Source organism: Phyllobates terribilis, unplaced genomic scaffold (assembly GCF_046119375.1).
Source record: "Phyllobates terribilis strain yellow unplaced genomic scaffold, ASM4611937v1 Scaffold_245__1_contigs__length_2953440, whole genome shotgun sequence".
NCBI lineage: Eukaryota > Metazoa > Chordata > Amphibia > Anura > Dendrobatidae > Phyllobates > Phyllobates terribilis.
Window position 1 is genome coordinate 2,612,277 of NW_027363005.1, and position 18,708 is coordinate 2,630,984.

The window sequence follows — 18,708 nt, forward strand, 5'->3', positions numbered from 1 at the left end:
CGGGCCTCCTATACTTGTAATGCCATGCACTAAGTGTATGGGCTGACAAACATTTACTCCTGGGGGGTATACATGAACATACTGTATAAAAATTTTTTTTTTCGGGCATCATAAAAATGTAGCGCCCCGAGGGCTCGGCCGCTACAGGGGTATTGCATCTCTGCCAGAGGTGTGATATTCCACTCCCGGGTAAGGATGGAGTATGGACCAGGGTTCAGTTAGCTGCATACAGCACACTCACCCCATTTCCGAGGGACAGCTCAACGGTGCTCCCATTAGACAGAAATGCAGGCACGACAGACCATGTCCCTGGCTGGAGTGGGGAGGGGGTAGGAATACCCAGTGATGTAGGAGCAGATAGGGGTTGGTTCCTGAGCGTAGATAGGAGCCCATTGTTTGCTGGTCACCTGGGCTCATGTTCTAGAGGGCACCATCTTAGAACAGTGTTCAGTCAGAGAGAAGAAGTGACAGAGTGGGGGCCTTGGTTGTCGAACGAAGTGTGCCCTCTGCCTCCAGCGTTTTTAGATGGGAATTTTTTTAATAGTTCCGCAACAAGGGCCTTCTGGTACTGCCTCATTTTTGTACACCTGTCCGCCTCAGGAATAAGAGATATAAAGTTCTCCTTGTAGAGTGGGTCTAGAAGTGTCACCAACCAGTAATGACCTAAAATTTTGAGAATGCGAGGGTCATGGGAAAGGCAGCATAACATAAACTCAGCCATGCGTGCCAGACTACTAACAGGCAAGACTTCCGTGTCCTCACCAAGAGGATGACTGACCATGCTCTCCTCCTCCTCCTCTCTGTCCTCTGGCCATCCACGCTGAACAGACGGTATGACAGCTGTGCAGATAGCACCGTCTATAGTGCATGAAACTAGTTCCAGTCCTTCCTCCTCCTCCTCTTCCTCATTGTCACCCAATCCACGTTGGGATGAGATGAGGCTTGGCTGTGTGTAATCACCCTGTATGGTTAATTGCTCCATCTTATCGTGCTGAGCCTGCAATGCATCATCTTTGATTGTGAGCAAAGAGCTTTTCAGAAGACAGAGAAGCGGGATGGTGACGCTAATTATGGCGTCATCGCCGCTCACCATCTTGGTGGAGTCCGCAAAGTTTTGGAGGATGGTACATATGTCTGACATCCACGTCCACTACTGAGGTCTTATGTGTGGAGTCTGAACTGAATACCGATAGCCTTTTTGATGCTGGTACTCAACAACTGCCCTCTTCTGCTCACAAATCCTTCCCAACATCTGCAATGTAGAGTTCCAACGTGTGGTGACATCACACACCAGTCTGTGAGCCAGAAGCTGCAAACGCTGCTGAAACACTGCAAGGGCGGCGGAAGCTGTAGCTGACTTTCTAAAATGGGCACACAGGCGGCATACTTTAACAAGCAGATCCGGCAGCTCCGGGTAGGATTTGAGTAACCGCTGAACCACGAGGTTAAGCACATGGGCCAGGCATGGTACGTGTGTGAGCTCGCCTCGCCTCAGAGCCGCCACCAGGTTCCGGCCATTGTCACACACGACCATGCCTGGCTGTAGGTTCAGCGGTTTGAGCCACAGATCTGCCTGCTCTTTCAGAGCTGGCCATAACTCTTCAGCATTGTGTGTTTTTTCACCTAAGCATATTAGCTTCAGCACAGCCTGTTGCCGCTTGGCCGAGGCAGTGCTGCAGTGCTTCCAGCTTGTGACTGATGTGGTCATTTCGGAGATAGAGGCCGAGGAGGAGGAGGAGGCTGAGGAGCATGAGGTTCAGGAGCTGTAGACCGTGGGGACAACCCTGATTGACCTAGGGCCTGCAATCTTTGGCGTCGGGAGGACGTGTTCCGTCCCAAGGTCCGACTGGGTCCCGGCTTCCACTATGTTAACCCAGTGTGCCATCAGCGAGATGTACCGTCCCTGCCCACAAGCACTTGTCCACGTGTCCGTGGTTAGGTGGACTTTACCGGTAACTGCGTTGTTGAGGGCACGGCTAATGTTTTGGGACACGTGCTTGTGTAATGTGGGGACGGCACACTGGGAGAAATAGTGGCGGCTGGGGACAGAGTACCGAGGGACGGCCGCCGCCATCAGGTTGCGGAATGCTTCTGTCTCCACAAGCCTAAAAGGCAACATTTCGAGCCAAGCAGTCGTGAATTGTGAGAATTTAGTAGTGTGGCCTGTGGGACGTTGGCTGCATATTTGCGCTTGCATTCCAAGGACTGGAGTATGAACAACTGAACGCTGTGCTGGGAGAAGGACATGGACGTGCTTCCTGATGCTGCTACTTGAGAGTGTGCAATGACAGGTGCAGGGCAGGAGGCATCTTTGCATGCACTATGGACAGGGGATTGACTTGCATGCACAACAGCAGAAGAAGCAATGGTGCCACCTGTAGACACTGTTCCTGGACCCTGGTGTTCGGCCCACAAAGTCGAGTGATTTGCTGCCATGTGCCTGATCATGCTGGTGGTGGTCAGGCTGGTCGTTTTGCCACCCCTGCTGATGCTGGTCTGGCTCGTGATGCAAATGGCCTTTTTGGAGTTATCGGCAGAGTCTTTAAAAAACAACCAGACTCGGGAAGACCTAACAGTTGTAGTGGCAACTTCCTTCGTGTTGGTGTTACGGGAAACGGTAGCCTGCCTTCTGTCTGCGGCCACCACACTGCTTCTTCCTGCCTGTTGGGGTGCTCTGCCTCCCTCCCCCTGTGTGCTGCTGTCCTTGCTCTGCATGTCCTCCTGCCAGGTTGGGTCAGTTACTATATCATCCACCACCTAGTCACCCACTTCTGCACCCTGGTACTATTCCTGACTTTCTGCCAATTGTGTCTAATCATCGTCCACCTCTTGTGACAGTTTCCCACCGTCGCCTTCATGTGACCGTGGCTGCTCAAATATTTGGGCATCGCTACACGTGATCTCCTCTTGCCCCGCTTCAAGTGGACCGGGCGAGAGGCCCGAATCTATAAATGGAAAAGTGAACAGCTCTTCAGATTGTCCAAGTGTGGGATCAGTTGTCTCTGGGTACTCAGCATGGTGGGAGGAAGGAGGATCAGGGTGAGGAATATGAGGTCCAGACTCATGGCTACTGAGACTTGACCGTGTAGAAGACAGGGTGGTGGTGGTGGTGGCTAAGTGACTGGAAGCATTATCCGCTATCCAACCAACAACCTTTTGACACTGATCTGGGTTCAATAGTGGTGTGCTGCGGTCCCCTAGAAATTGGGACAGGAAGGTCAGGCGAGAAGATGTGGGTGTTTGCTGTGGCACAATTTCGGCTTGCCCACGGCCTTGTCCTCGGCCTCTGCATGCACCATTACCATCACGTCCAGTTCCCCGTCCCTTGCCACGTGCCTTGCCCATTTTAAATGGAGGATAGTATCTTCCACGCTCACTACAAATGACTGAGTTTGAAGCGAAGTTATATGTGATCGGTGTGATGGAGAAAACAGAGTTTTAAATTCCTGGCCTGTAGGTAAGTAGTGTGAACAGCAAACTGCTGTGAATTGCTTCACTGACACACTGAAAAAATGGAGGCCAGAAATGGCAGTATTTTCTGACAACGTATATGTGATCCGTGTGACGGAGAAAACACAGTTTTAAATAGCTGGATTTCTAGCGCTCTAATATGGAAAGGACCTGGCTGTATTCTGCAGTGCCAACAAGCAAATGGCGCAGAAAAACTGTGTTCTCTGGATTGCTTTATAAGCAAATAATGAGGATTAAGATCCAAAGAAAAGTATTCCTCGCCCCTGAGACCTGGGCCTTTGTATAGAAATATCTAACAGCAGCAGAAGGCAGAATTGGAATGGAGCCTCTTGTGCTATATGCACTGCAGTCTGCTATATACCCTGCCTGCCTGCCTATATACACTGCCTGCCTGATATCTCTGCAGATGGATTAGTCCTCAGAAGGACTGTTTGTTGAGATGGATATGTGTAATGTGCGGTTTTTCTCACTACACTACCTAATGCACGATCAAATCTCTCCCTAACGCAGCAGCAGCTCTCCCTACACTGTCTGATCCAGAGTGACTGTGATGAGCATGGCGGTGCCAGGTCTGATATAGACCTGATGACGCTGTGCAGCCAGCCAATCACTGTAATGCCCACAACCAACATGGCTAGGCTATGGCATTACAGTGCATGGCAGGCAATCACTGTATGTTCATTGGCTCTGTAAAGAGCGCCAAACATGCAGGGAGGGGACCCGACTTCCCGCCCGACCAACCCGGAAATACTCGGTGAGCGCAGAGCATCTCGAGCAGTGAGATACTCGGGCGAGCACCGAGCAGTAGCGAGCATGCTCGCTCATCACTAGTTGTCATTAAGATTTAAAAAGAGAAAACACAGAAATGTGACAGTAAATGGCTTCCCCCAACCAATAACCATGAGTGGAGAAAAAGTGTTTTTGTTATCATTCATTTTCTCTGAAACAAGGCCAAGAAAGGAAAAATTCTGCCGGGGTATGTAAACTTTTGAGCAGAACTGTATATGCGCCAGCCCCAGTGTCTCCTATTCTATGTACTCCAGCCCCAGTGTCTCCTATTCTATATACTCCAGCTTCTTCTGTGATGTATATGCTCTAGCCCCAATGTATCCTGTGATGAATATACGCCAGCCCCAGTGTCTCCTATTCTATATACTCCAGCCCCAGTGTCTCCTATTCTATATACTCCAGCTTCTTCTGTGATGTATATGCTCTAGCCCCAATGTATCCTGTGATGAATATACGTCAGCCCCAGTGTCTCCTATTCTATATACTCCAGCTCCAGTGTCTTCTGTGACGTAGCTAATGTAGCCCTAATGTCTCTTATGCAGAGGCGTCGCATGATAAAGTAGTGAGACACAAGCTCCCTGCCCTATCACTATCTCTTTCATATGCCACAGATCGCCATAGGCCTGCGGTTAACGAGATGTCAGCATACTCACGCAGGTGGCTCGGTGACATCATTGCATCGCTCTGCTCTGCAGTCCCGCCATGGAAGAGGAGACAGAGGCCGTGATGTAGGGAATCAGGATTAAGTGAGAATAAACGTTATTTTTTTTTTTAAATGATTGGGCAGTGGAGCCATCCTACTATATATCTGGAGTAGTGGGTCCATCATACTACATATGGAGTAGTGGGGCCATTATACTATATGTATGTGGGGCAGTGGGACCATCATAGTATATACAGGTGCATCTCACTAAATTAGAATATCTTCAAAAAGTTAATTGATTCCAGTTCTTCAATACTGTTTCAGTATGCTCCACAATCATGAGGAAGACTGCTGACTTGACAGATGTCCAGAAGGCAGTCATTGACACACTCCACAAGGTCCTAGAGTTCCAATTTTCATTTGGAAATCAAGGTCCCAGAGTCTGGAGGAAGAGTGGAGAGTCCACAATCCAAGCTGCTTGAGGTCTAGTGTGAAGGCTCCACAATCAGTGATGGTTTGGGGGGCCATGTCATCTGCTGGTGTAGGTCCACTGTGTTTTATCAAGACCAAAGTCAGCACAGCCGGCTACCAGGACATTTTACAGCACTTCATGCTTGCCTCTGCCCACAAGCTTTTTGGAGATGGAAATGTCATTCTCCAACAGGACTTGGCCCCTGTCCACACGGCCAAAAGTACCAATACCTGGTTTACACACAACAGTATCACTGTGCTTGATTGGCAGCAAACTCGCCTGACCTTAACCCCATAGAGAATCTATTATAGAGAATCTATGGGGTATTGTCAAGAGGTAGATGAGAGACACCAGACCCAACAATGCAGATGAGCTGAAAGACAGCTTTTTGTATTGAAGAACTGAAATAATTTAACTTTTTGATGATATTCTAATTTAGTGAGATGCACCTGTATATGGAGCAGTGGGACCATCATGCTATATATATGGAGGAGTGGGGGCATCATACTAAATATAGAGCAGTGTGTGTGTGTCACCCCAGGCCTGGATGCCACAAACAATAATCTGTTTCTGAAAGCAGGAGGGAGGTCCCCTGGTTAGGGACTATTAGCATACAGCACCTCCTGTCCCAGGCCAGCAGGGGGAGCTGGCTGCCCCTATAAAAGCTGGAACTGGGGGCAGGGTTAGAGAAAACTGGACGACCTAGCTCAGGAGTGAGACTAGTCCCAGAGAAGGAGGGACAGTTCAGCTGTAGCTGAGGAGTCCGTGAGGCACAGGAGAAACTGCAAGCCAGGGACAGAGGCGACGAGAGCCGGTCCTGGCAGAGAACCAATCTACCGGACATTGGGGTCCGAGGCTGTCAGGGTTACAAGCCCAGCAGCAGAGAACCAACCTGCGAGGGATTTCAGGTCCCTTGGCCTAAGAAGCCTGGAGGCTCCGCCACACAGAGGGACCAGTACATCGAGGAGCAAGCAACAGGTACCCAAGGCCTGAGTCGCAAGCCATACAGGAGAGAAGTACACGGCCAGCTCAGGGACGTGGGCTATTACACCACGAAAAGGGGGATAGTCAGAAAGAGCATAGAGAGAACGGTAGGCCTACACACTCACCCTGACCAGTGGGGCTCGCCCGAATGCTCTCAGACACCCAGGCCCATTCCTAACCGGTACTGTTGGGTCATTAATAATATCTACAATAAAGACCCTGAACTGTTTGAAGCAGACTCTGAACTATTACTATTGCGGCCTGCACTATCACCCCCAACATCCACCTACACTGCCCTGAGGCTACACTCTTCCCGTGGGGAATTATCCTACCCCTGTGCTGCACACCAACACCAGCCTCAGCGGTCTGCCTTGCAGCAGCGGTTATCTCCAATCGCAATCCACGGGTGGCGTAGTCGGACATTCAAAACACTGATAAATAGACTGCCACCATTTGGTCTGACCACCCTGAGCCACGGGATCGGGTTGCCACTACTACCCCCATCAGCACCGTACACTAGAAGGCCCGGTTCCGGGTACCCCACGGCCCAGGGGGCGAGTCAGCTTTGGCGTAGTCGGCAGAATTGTGACCAACCCGCAACAAACGGGTATTGCGTGCCTGGAAAAGACTCTATACATATCTGAGTGAAGTTTCCCTCCATTCAGGGCCATTTCCCGCCAATCGGAGCGTTTCCTGCCATCGGGCGCCATCTTCGGGACGCCACGCCTACGCTGAGACGCTGCTCAAGGTCCTGGAAGGAGATCCAGCGGATGCCGACGTCATCACCGAGCAAAGCAAGGTCCTCGCCCAGAGCATCGCGAGCGGAGCCGCGGCCTACAGAAGAGGATCGCCAGAAGGTAGGCCACAGTTAACTAGGGGGGAGGAAGATGTCGGACGCGGAGGGACCCTCTACCACCAGCGTAGCCGCTGCAGCTGTGATGCCGTTTTCCATGCCCTATATCCATAGGCGGATTATAATGAGGGCAATCCGGATTGCCCTCATTATATGTGCGGGCCGCCGCGGCACATAGCGGTAGCAGTGGCGGGAGGGGGGGGCCCGGACCGCTCCCCCAGCAGCGGCCGCCGCTACTTCTTCATCCGCCGGGCCAGCACTGCAGCAGTTAACTTCCCTGTGCTGGCCCGGCCGCATCACTGCTAGGAGACATGGCCCTGTGCGCGGCTGTGTCTCCTAGCTGTGACGTCACACAGTGCGCCCCGGCCTGCAGTGCTGCACCGGAAAAGAGAGAGAGCAGGCAGGAGGAATTGAGCCGGGGGATTGTGAGTGTGTGTGTGTGTGGGCAGATGTGTGTGTGGGCAGGTGTGTGTGTGTTTGTGGGCAGGTGTCTGTGGGGGCAGGTGTCTGTGTGGGCAGGTGTGTGTGTGTGTGTATATGTGTGTGTGTGTGTATATGTGTGTGTGTCTGTGTGGGCAGGTGTGTGTGTATATGTGTGTGTGTATATGTGTGTGTGTGTGGGGGGGGCAGGTGTGTGTGTGGTCAGGTGTGTGTATATGGGTGTGTGTGTGTGTTTGCGGGCAGGTGTCTAAGTGAGCAGATGTGTGTGTGGGCAGGTGTGTGTGTGTGTGTGGGCAGGTGTGTGTGTGTGTGGGCAGGTGTTTGTGTGTGTGTGGGCAGGTGTGTATGTGTGTGGGCAGGTGTGTGTGTGTGTGGGCAGGTGTGTGTGTGTGGGCAGGTGTGTTTGTGTGTGGGCAGGTATGTTTGTGTGTGGGCAGGTGTGTGTGTGTGTGTGGGCAGGTGTGTGTGTGTGTGTGGGCAGGTGTGTATGTGTGTGGGCAGGTGTGTGTGTGTGTGTGGGCAGGTGTGTGTGTGTCTGTGTGGGCAGGTGTGTGTGTGTCTATGTGGGCAGGTGTGTGTGTGTGTGTGTGTGTGGGCAGGTGTGTGTGTGTGTGTATGTGTGTGTGTGTGTGGGCAGGTGTATGTGTGTGTGTGTGTGGGCAGGTGTGTGTGTGTGTGTGTGTGTGTGGGCAGGTGTGTGTGTGTCTGTGTGGGCAAGTGTGTGTGTGTATATGTGTGTGTGTGTGTGGGCAGGTGTGTGTGTGTGTGTATATGTGAGTGTGTGTGGGCAGGTGTGTGTGTGTGTGTGTGGGCAGGTGTGTGTGTGTGTGTGTGTGTGTGTGTGTGGGCAGGTGTGTGTGTGTGTCTGTGTGGGCAGGTGTGTGTATATGTGTGTGTGTGTGGGGGGGGGGCAGGTTAGAAAGTCTTGCCCTTTTGAACACTACACCTGACTTGAGGCCACCACCTCTTGGTTGTCCAATGTTCTTGCTTCTCTAGGGCTCTTCTCAGATATTCATTATACCAGCTCCCCAGAATACCAAAGTTAGGGTGGGTGACCGCGAGCCCTGGTGGTGGTCATAACTGCGGCCACCCAGGGGCAATACTCCATAACAACAATCCCCTGAGGTGGTGTAGGATGTAAGGACCTATTCACACTACATTCAGCGCTGCATTCAGGTCTTTACACAAGGCTTACAACTGAATCCCTGAAATTCAGGATTGTGCTGTCTGAAATGAGACATCTGAAAGCAGAGAAAATGGAGCCTAAAGATTCAGACTTTAGCCTTGGTTTGCCTTTGTTCAAATCAATGGCTATGTCAAGGCACATCTGAATGCCAATTTTCAGGGATTTAGATAGAAGCCTGGAAAGAGGAGATGAATGCATTGCAAAATTCAGTGTGAATAGGCCCTTATATCTGGAGTCTTGATATTGATGCCACAAGCATTTTACTTGTTTTTAACTTAAAAAAAAAATACACACACACAAATTATACACACACACACACACACACACACTATACATACACACGCACTATACATACACACACATTATACACACACACACACACTATACATACACACACAGTATACATACACACACATTATACACACACACACACAATACATACACACACACAGATGTGTATGTGGGCAGGTGTGTGTGTGTGGGCAGGTGTGTGTGTGTGTGGGCAGGTGTGTGTGTGTGATGTCTGTCTGTTTGTGTGTGTGTGTGTGGGCAGATGTCATTGTGTGATGTCTGTTTGTATGTATTTTTGTGTTTCAAATGTGTTTATGCGTGTCTGTATATGTTTGTGTGTGTGTATGACTGCATGCGGCCTCCTGCTGAGTATAGTTGGCGCCGTGCGGCCTCCTGATGTCTCTGGTGGGGCTCCGTGCATTATAGACGGCGCCGTGCGGCCCCCCGCTGTGTATAGATGGCTAAGTGCGCCCCCCGCTGTGTATAGATGGCTACGTGCGGCCCCCCGCTGAGTATAGATGTCGCCGTGCGGCCTCCTGCTGTGTATAGATGGCTACGTGCGGTCTCCCGCTGAGTATAGATGGCGCTGTGCGGCCTCCTGCTGTCTCTGGGGGGAGCGCCGTGAGGCATCTATACTCAGCAGGAGGCCGCACATAGCCATCTATACACGTATACTCAGCAGGAGGCCGCACGTAGCCATCTATACGGTGCCATCTATACACAGCGGGAGGCCGCACGGCGCCATCTATACACAGCGGGAGGCCGCACGGCGCCATCTATACACAGCGGAAGGCCGCACGGCGCCATCTATACACAGCGGGAGTCTCAGTGCTTTGCAAGAGCAGTCAATAAATTCTGCTTGACTAATTCTGAGCACCATAAAGTCTGGTTCGCTTCTAACCTGCTGTCTTCATTTTCAGCTTGCTGAATTCTAACTCATTTACTGTCATTCGAGACGATGCCTTTGCTGGTCTCTTTCACCTTGAATACCTGTAAGTGCTCCACTTAATGTCATATTTTTGATTCTGTTCTTCTTCATCTTTTGGCATGTGCAATTGTATGAGCAAGTATTCATATGAATTTATGACCTACTTAAACCTTTGAGGACCTTAAATTTTATTCAATCAAATTTTTTTCCAGTTTAAAACTATGGGACATATATGTGCCTTGGTCCTCAAAGGGTTTTTAAAGGGGCTGCAAACATAAATACGAAAAAAATAATTCAATTAGTGCTTTATGTGTTCATTTAATTTTCATTTGAAGTCCATTTTTTTTATATACCTTGAAATTAAACCCTACCCCATGGAATGAAGCCCTACCTACATAACATCTGAGAGCTACATGGATCCCGCTTGTGAGGTGCCTGTCCGTCACTACTATTCAGTTTTAGGGTCCACTCACTAAGCCATATATTCTCTCATGCAAGAGAATAGGGCCAATTATGCTAATGACACTGGGCTCAAACTCTGTCAGAGCTTCAACTGAGTGTGATCCGATTCTCTCGCAGCACAGATATGGAGAAGATGGAGAACTTAATTTCTCCATCTTCTCCATAGTCTCTGTGAGTGTTCATCGGACTGCACTTGGATGACATCCGAGTGCAGTCCAATGTTTTACGTGCACCCATAGACTTGTATGGGTGCACATGGTCCGAATATCGAATGAGATTATTTTCTCATGCCAATAATCGCACTGTCCCATAGTATAACATAGGGCCGAGTCCTATCCGATAAAACATCACATAGCATTCGGCCGTGTTATACGACAGTGTGAGCGAGCCCTTAGAGTCAAGGAATATTTACATGCAAATGATGATATTACTCTCCAAGTGTATATTTTTTTAGGCGAGTTCATAGTAAATGCTTTGCATTTTTGACATGTGATCAACTAAAGAACAAGAAAGATTTAGGACCTTCCCTATAGAGAAACGGAAAATAGTTTGGAGGACTTGCATGTCCTTTTTTATTTATTATGAGAAAATCATAAAAGATCCCGTTTTTTAACCATGCTGTGACTTTCTGCTGAGGGAGAGGGAGAGAGCTGCCCTATTCAGAGTCTGTAATAAGACCTGCTGACAAAAGTGTTGAAGATACAGTCTAATGTGAATTAACAATAAAAAAAAGTTAATTTAACAAATGGCTTGTATTTTTTTTAATACAAACTTTTTTGTCTTTACAGCTCCTTTAAAGGGAATCTGTCATGAGGTTTTTGCCACCTAATCTGAGAGCAGCATAATGTAGGGTTAGAGGCACTGATTCCAGTAATGTGTCACTTACTGGGCTGCTTAGTGTTGTTTTGATAAAATCATTGATTTGTCAGAAGGTAATTATCACTAGATGACTAGTAAGTTCTGTAGGACCCCACCCCCATCACTGATCAGTAGATTTCTGTGTACACTGAGCATGGGCAGAAAGCTGCCAATCAGTGGTGTGGGTGGGGCTATACAGAGCGCAGCATTCAGAGAGCTGCTAGATCTGCAGCAGATAAAACGGTGATTTTCTCAAAATGACAACAAGCAGCTGAAAAAGTGACACATCGCTGGAATCAGGGTATCTGCCCCAATATTGTGCTGCTCTCAGATGAGGCAGCACAATTAATATTATGCCAAATAAATTTCCTGTGAACTATCACATGATCTATCACAGGGGATCATGTGACATGTCACGTGATAAATCAGGTGTGTGGAGGGGGCCCGCGCCTTCTAAACTGCCCGGGGCCCTTGCTACTCTTAATCCACCCCTGCCTATATCCCCGGAGCGGCCTGGATGCCCAGTATGCCGGCGAGTCGCATACCTTGGGCGACTTTAAAGAAAGGCTGTATAGACTGTTCAAAGTTTATCCCCTGACAGAAGAACAGAAGGTAAGCATACTGATAGGGCAGTTAACTGGTGCGGCCCAGCGGGAGGTAAAGTCTTGGACAGCTGAGGAGAAAAGGACTGTAAGGGGGGTTCTGACCCGTCTACGGGACACCTTTGATACCCGTACCTCAGCAGAAATCAAAATGCGGTTCTATGGATGTAAGCAGCGAGCTCAAGATAGCATCCGAGATTATGCCCTAAATTTACAGGAAGCCTTAGGGGCAATTAAGCAAGCTGACCCTGGCAGCGTGCAGGATACAGATAAACTATTGACTGACCAGTTCATAGAAGGTCTGCTGTCCAGCGCCCACAGAACCCAGCTGCGCCTCATGGCCCTACAGAACCCCGATTTGACTTTTGCACAGTTCAAAGATAGGGCCATCCGGGTGCTCCGAGAACCTGCACCGGGTGGCGCTGTAGCTTCCCGGCGCCCTGCCATCCCTTACCACCAGGGGGCGGCGCCCTATCCCGCAAACCTTGTGGGGGCTGATGCGCAGGCCCTAAATCCATCCCCGCCTGCAAACCTCCACCATCAGGTCCAAGAACTAACAAAGAGTGTTGCTGCATTGACCAGGACCGTACAGTCGTTACAGATGGACCTGTCAGGACCAATCAAGCTGGCTTCCAGTCCGGAGGATGTCCCGTGGCGTCGACGGAGGAGGATCCCGTCATTCAGAGGGAGGCCCGCCGATCATTACACTGAGGATGGACAGCCGATTTGCCGCCGTTGCAGCCAGCCGGGACACGTAGCCAGGTACTGTACTTTAAATGGGTCCGACCTGGGGCAAAGGGCCAACCCCCAGGCATAAGGTCATCAGGCCCATCTAATTGGCGTGATAAGTACGTAGGGGGACGCCCGGTTTTACCCGTAGTGCTGGACGGTATCCCCATGAGTGCACTGCTGGACACCGGGTCCCAAGTGACTACCATCCCCTATGTACTTTTCAAGCAGTACTGGAGTGACACTGATATAACTCGTTATCCAGACGATGACTTGAGCATCATCGCCAGCAATGGTCAACCCGTGCCGCAGGTGGGGTTCAGAGAGATGACCATTAAGATTGGTAAAGTTGAACTGCCGGCACAGGGAGTGATCATTGTGGACATTGACCATCGAGAAAGTCACCCTAAAATAACCTTGGGTACTAATGTGATTGAAAATTGTCTTTCAGAAGTAATTGTAATTTTTCAGCAGGTGGCGATGAATGCGAGCTCCAGCCAACAGAGGGTCCTCCAGAAGGAGATAAGAGCCCTGATGAGATGGCAACAGGTAGAACTGTCTGGTGGTGAGATCGGTAGCGTGAGGATGAGCGACTCGTTCCCCATTGCTATGCCCCCCAAAAGTGAAATGATCTGGTGTCGGACTGCAATCGGGTTAAGAGGGAGAGACTACCAAGCCATGGTAGAACCCGTGTACTCAGACAGCAGGCCCACCATTTTGACAGCCCGGGGGGTGGTCTATGTCCGCCATGGAAGGGTGCCCGTCCGGATCTTAAACATTGGGGAAAGGGAAGTACATTTGCCCCGGTACGCTACACTAGCCAAATTGTATACTGTTGAACACAATGCTGTCAGGGCCGTGGAACCCTTGCCTCCATCTCCCCAGGCGGAGGGTAATGGTTCCCAGAAACCCAAGGAGGACTGGTGCCAGAAACTCCACGTGGGTGCTGACTCCACTCCCTTGCACCAAAAACAAGGACTCTACCGGGTGGTTCAAGAGTACGAGAGAATCTTTAGTAAGCACCCGCTAGACTTCGGCAGAGTGAAAGGAGTAGAACACCACATCCCCACGGGGAGCCACCCACCAATTGCTGAAAGATACAGACCTGTACCACCCCGCACACTATCAGAACGCAAAGGGCATTCTGAGAGAAATGAAGGAAGCCAGGGTCAATAGAGACAGTTGTAGCCCCTGGGCAGCCCCCTTGGTTCTGGTAAAAAAGAAAGACGGTACTATGAGAATGTGCGTGGACTATAGAGAAGTCAATCGTATCACCCATAAAGATAAATACCCGTTGCCTAGAATAGAGGAGTCTTTGGCCGCACTAAAATCAGCTAATTTCTTCTCTACTTTGGACCTTACTAGTGGGTACTGGCAGGTTCCTGTGGCAGAGGCTGATAAGGAGAAGACCGCCTTCACCACCCTGATGGGATTAAGTGAATTCAACTATATGCCGTTCGGGCTCTGCAACGCACCCGGGACCTTCCAGAGGCTGATGGAATGCTGTCTAGGGCACCGAAACTTTGAGACGGTCCTACTTTACCTGGACGACGTGATTGTCTATTCGAAGACTTACGAGGACCATCTAAAGCACCTGGCCGAGGTGTTCGAGGCCCTGGCAGGCTTTGGCATGAAAGTGAAACCCTCCAAGTGCCATCTGTTAAAGCCGAAGGTACAGTACCTGGGACACGTGGTGAGTGCAGAAGGAGTAGCCCCCGACCCTGACAAAATCACGGCAATAAAGAACTGGCCAAGCCCCTCTAACATAAAAGAAGTGAGGCAGTTCCTCGGGTTGGTAGGCTACTACCGAAGGTTCATCCCCAGGTTCACCAAGATGGCAGCCCCTATGCAGGACCTCCTTATAGGACAATCTAAGACCAGAAGCCAAAAGCCACCCTTCAAGTGGGACAAGCCGGAAGAGGAGTCCTTCCGCCAGCTGAAGATGGCCCTCACGGGGGATGAGAACCTGGCCTACCCTGATTATGGCCAGCCTTTTATCCTCCACACAGACGCCAGTAATGTGGGGCTGGGAGCCGTACTGTCACAGAACCAACAGGGCAGAGAAAGGGTGATCGCGTACGCCATCCGGAAGCTGAGGCCCACCGAGAGAAACCCGGAGAATTACAGCTCCTTTAAGCTGGAGTCCTTGGCAGTGGTGTGGGCCGTAACAGAACGTTTCAAGCATTACGTGGCCTCTGTGAAGTTCACTGTGTACACGGACAACAATCCGTAGACACATCTGGACAATGCGAGACTTGGTGCCCTAGAGCAGCGGTGGATGGCCCGGCTAGCAAACTATGACTTCACCATCAAGTACCGGGCAGGCCGAGCCAATGCCAATGCAGATGCCCTATCGAGAATGCCCCACTTGCCCGATGAGGGAGAAGATCCAGACGAGTTGGAGGAAATAGAGCTCCCTGCATTCCACCGGTACGGGGCCACTCAGTACTCCCACCTTGTAAGAGACAAAGACTTGACCACTGTCATGTTCAATTCCTTACCTCACCACGGCTGGGCTGAAACGCAAGATAGTGACCCTGCAATTCGCCTGGTGAAAGACCTCTTGACCCAGGCAGACGCTAGCCCTGGCTCGGACGCTCCAGAGGAAGCCAAGCAGTTATGGAAGGAGAAAAGCAGGCTATTCCTCTACGAAGGTAAGCTGTGCAGAAGGCTTGTCAACCACCGGACGCACGAGCTGACCTGGCAGGTAGTGGTCCCGAGACGAGATGCAGCAATGGTACTGGAGGCCTACCATAACAGAGCGGGACACTTCGGGTGGAAGAAACTGGAGTTCCTACTGAGAGAGCGGTTCTACTGGGTCGGAATGAGAGGGGCCATAGAGAAGTGGTGCAGGGACTGTGGCCCATGTAACCTCAGAAGGAAGGCGGTACCAGCCAGAAGACGCCCTTGATGCCCATCGTCACCAGGCAGCCTCTTGAGCTGGTAGCTCTGGACCATGTGAAACTGGCTCCAAGCCGGTCGGGCTACGTCTATGCCCTGACAATAGTGGACCACTATTCCCGGTTCCTGCTGGTGGTTCCTGTTAAAGACTTGACAGCCCAAACAGCGGCCAGAGCCTTCCAACAACACTTCTGCCATCCACACGGGTATCCGGAACAGGTCTTGACAGATTAAGGTCCAGCGTTTGAGGCTGAAATCTTCCAGGAGTTCTGCAACCTCTACGGCTGTAAGAAGATTCGGACAAAGTCTTACCACCCACAAACCAACGGGCTGTGTGAGAAAATGAATAATATCGTCATTGATCTCCTCAAAACGTTGCCCCTGGAAGAACGCAGCCTGTGGCCGGAGAAGCTGCCAGACCTGATAGACTTATACAACCATATCCCGGTGAATGCTACAAATTGCACCCCGGCTTACCTGATGAGGGCAAGACCAGGTAAGCTGCCGATAGACCTGGAGATGGGAGTCCTGACCCCCGAGGACACCTCCCCAGACGCGGACTGGGATACGGAACGGCAGCTACAGTACATGAAGGTACAGGAGAGTGTGGAGAGGAGTCTGGCTCAAGCGAGAGAAAAGCAAGAGAGGCTCTTCAACCAACACGCCCCTGCTGGTCCCCTGGAACCTGGTGAGCAGGTCCTGAAGCGGAAGAGAAGGCTTCACAAGCTAGATGACCAGTGGGAGAGCGACCCGTACACAGTACTGCAGTCCAACCACAACAACCCGAAGGTATGTGTAATTACCAAGGTTGGAGGAGAAACCACTAGCACCGTCTCCAGACACCACCTAAAAAGGTGCCCCGAGCAACTACAGAGTGCAGGAGAAGATCAAGATGACCTTGAACCCGCAGAAGACAAGAAAGAAATGATCAGCACAGTTCTTGGAGAGTTCCCCCGGTCCTGGACTCGGATAAATGATGCAATAGTGGTACCCGTCCTACACTTCCTTCAACCAACCCAGCAGGAACCTACAGGAGAGCAGGAGGAATCAGAAGACCAAGCAGCCCTAGAGGCAGAAGAACCCATGCCAGCAGCCCAGGAGAGTCAACCCTCTGCTGACAGTGAGCCTGCCATACCTGCGGTAAGCCAAAGGACCCGCAGATAGCTGCCTGCACTGCCTGTAAACCCAGCTAGTAGCTGTACCCTGAATGCTAGTGGGGAAAGTCAGGTTAGACCACCACCAGACAGTGGGTTACGCAGGTCAACCCGGAGCACTAGGGGGCAAATACCAGCTCGCTGGAAGATCTAAATGCTGTATATTGTAAATGTTTTATGTTTGTTGCCTGGTTGCTAATTATGTTTTTCCAGTCTTTCTAGTTCATGGACTAACAGGTTATGGACGCTGAATAACCGGAACTATCTTGTAGATAGTTGCACTTGGTGCCCTCTTTCGAAGATGGCCACGGAAGAAAAATCTGTCTGGTGTGGCCTCCTTGTGGCCCAAAGTAGAGAGCTCAGCCTTGTCGCCACGCCCAAGGCCAGGAAATTGGGGTTTATGAAAACAGGTCCCCACACCGTGGAAAACTTCACCTTGTTGGGTGAAATGGACACCCGGTCACGGAAGCGCCGTGACCTCAAGGACAAAATATACTTGTATATATGTTATGTTGTCATTTATACCCTGTATTTGTGTTTCGTGTTTAGTCCGGAGTACTACATTTTACTAGGGGAGAATGTGTCACCCCAGGCCTGGATGCCACAAACAATAATCTGTGTCTGAGAGCAAGAGGGTGGTCCCCTGGTTAGGGACAATTAGCATACAGCACCTCCTGTCCCAGGCCAGCAGGGGGAGCTGGCTGCCCCTATAAAAGCTGGAACTGGGGGCAGGGTTAGAGAGAACTGGAAGACCTAGCTCAGGAGTGAGACTAGTCCCAGAGAAGGAGGGACAGTTCAGCTGTAGCTGAGGAGTCCGTGAGGCAGAGGAGAAACTGCAAGCCAGGGACAGAGGCGACGAGAGCCGGTCCTGGAAGAGAACCAATCTACCGGGCATTGGGGTCCGGGGCTGTCAGGGTTACAAGCCCAGCAGCAGAGAACCAACCTGCGAGGGATTTCAGGTCCCTTGGCCTAAGAAGCCTGGAGGCTCCGCCACACAGAGGGACCTGTACAGCGAGGAGCAAGCAACAGGTACCCAAGGCCCTAGTCGCATGCCATACAGGCGAGAAGTACACGGCCAGCTCAGGGACGTGGGCTATTACACCACGAAAAGGGGGATAGTCAGAAAGAGCATAGAGAAAACGGTAGGCCTACACACTCACCCTGACCAGTGGGGCTCACCCGAATTCTCTCAGACACCCAGGCCCATTCCTAACCGGTACTGTTGGGTCATTAATAATATCTACAATAAAGACCCTGAACTGTTTGAAGCGGACTCTGAACTCTTACTATTGCGGCCTGCACTATCACCCCCAACATCCACCTACACTGCCCTGAGGCTACACTCTTCCCGTGGGGAGTTATCCTACACCTGTGCTGCACACCAACACCAGCCTCAGTAGTCTGCCTCGCAGCGGCGGTTATCCCTGATCGCAATCCACTGGTGGCGTAGTCGGACATTCAAAACACTGATAAATAGACTGCCACCATTTGGTCTGACCACCCTGAGCCACGGGATCGGGTTGCCACTACTACCCCCATCAGCACCGTACACTAGAAGGCCCGGTTCCGTGTACCCCACGGCCCAGGGGGCGAGTCATGTGCATCAAATTATACATACACATATGGGGCAGTGGGGCTTCATACTATATACAGGTGCTTCTCACAAAATTAGAATATCATCAAAAGTTAGTTTATTTCAGTTCTTCAATGCAAAAAGTGAAACTCCTATATTATATAGAGTCATTACACACAGAGTGATCTATTATATAGAGTCATTACACAGAGGGATCTATTATATAGAGTCATTACACACGGAGGGATCTATTATATAGTCATTACACACAGAGGGATCTATTATATAGAGTCATTACACACAGAGGGATCTATTATATAGAGTCATTACACACAGAGGGATCTATTATATAGAGTCATTACACACAGAGG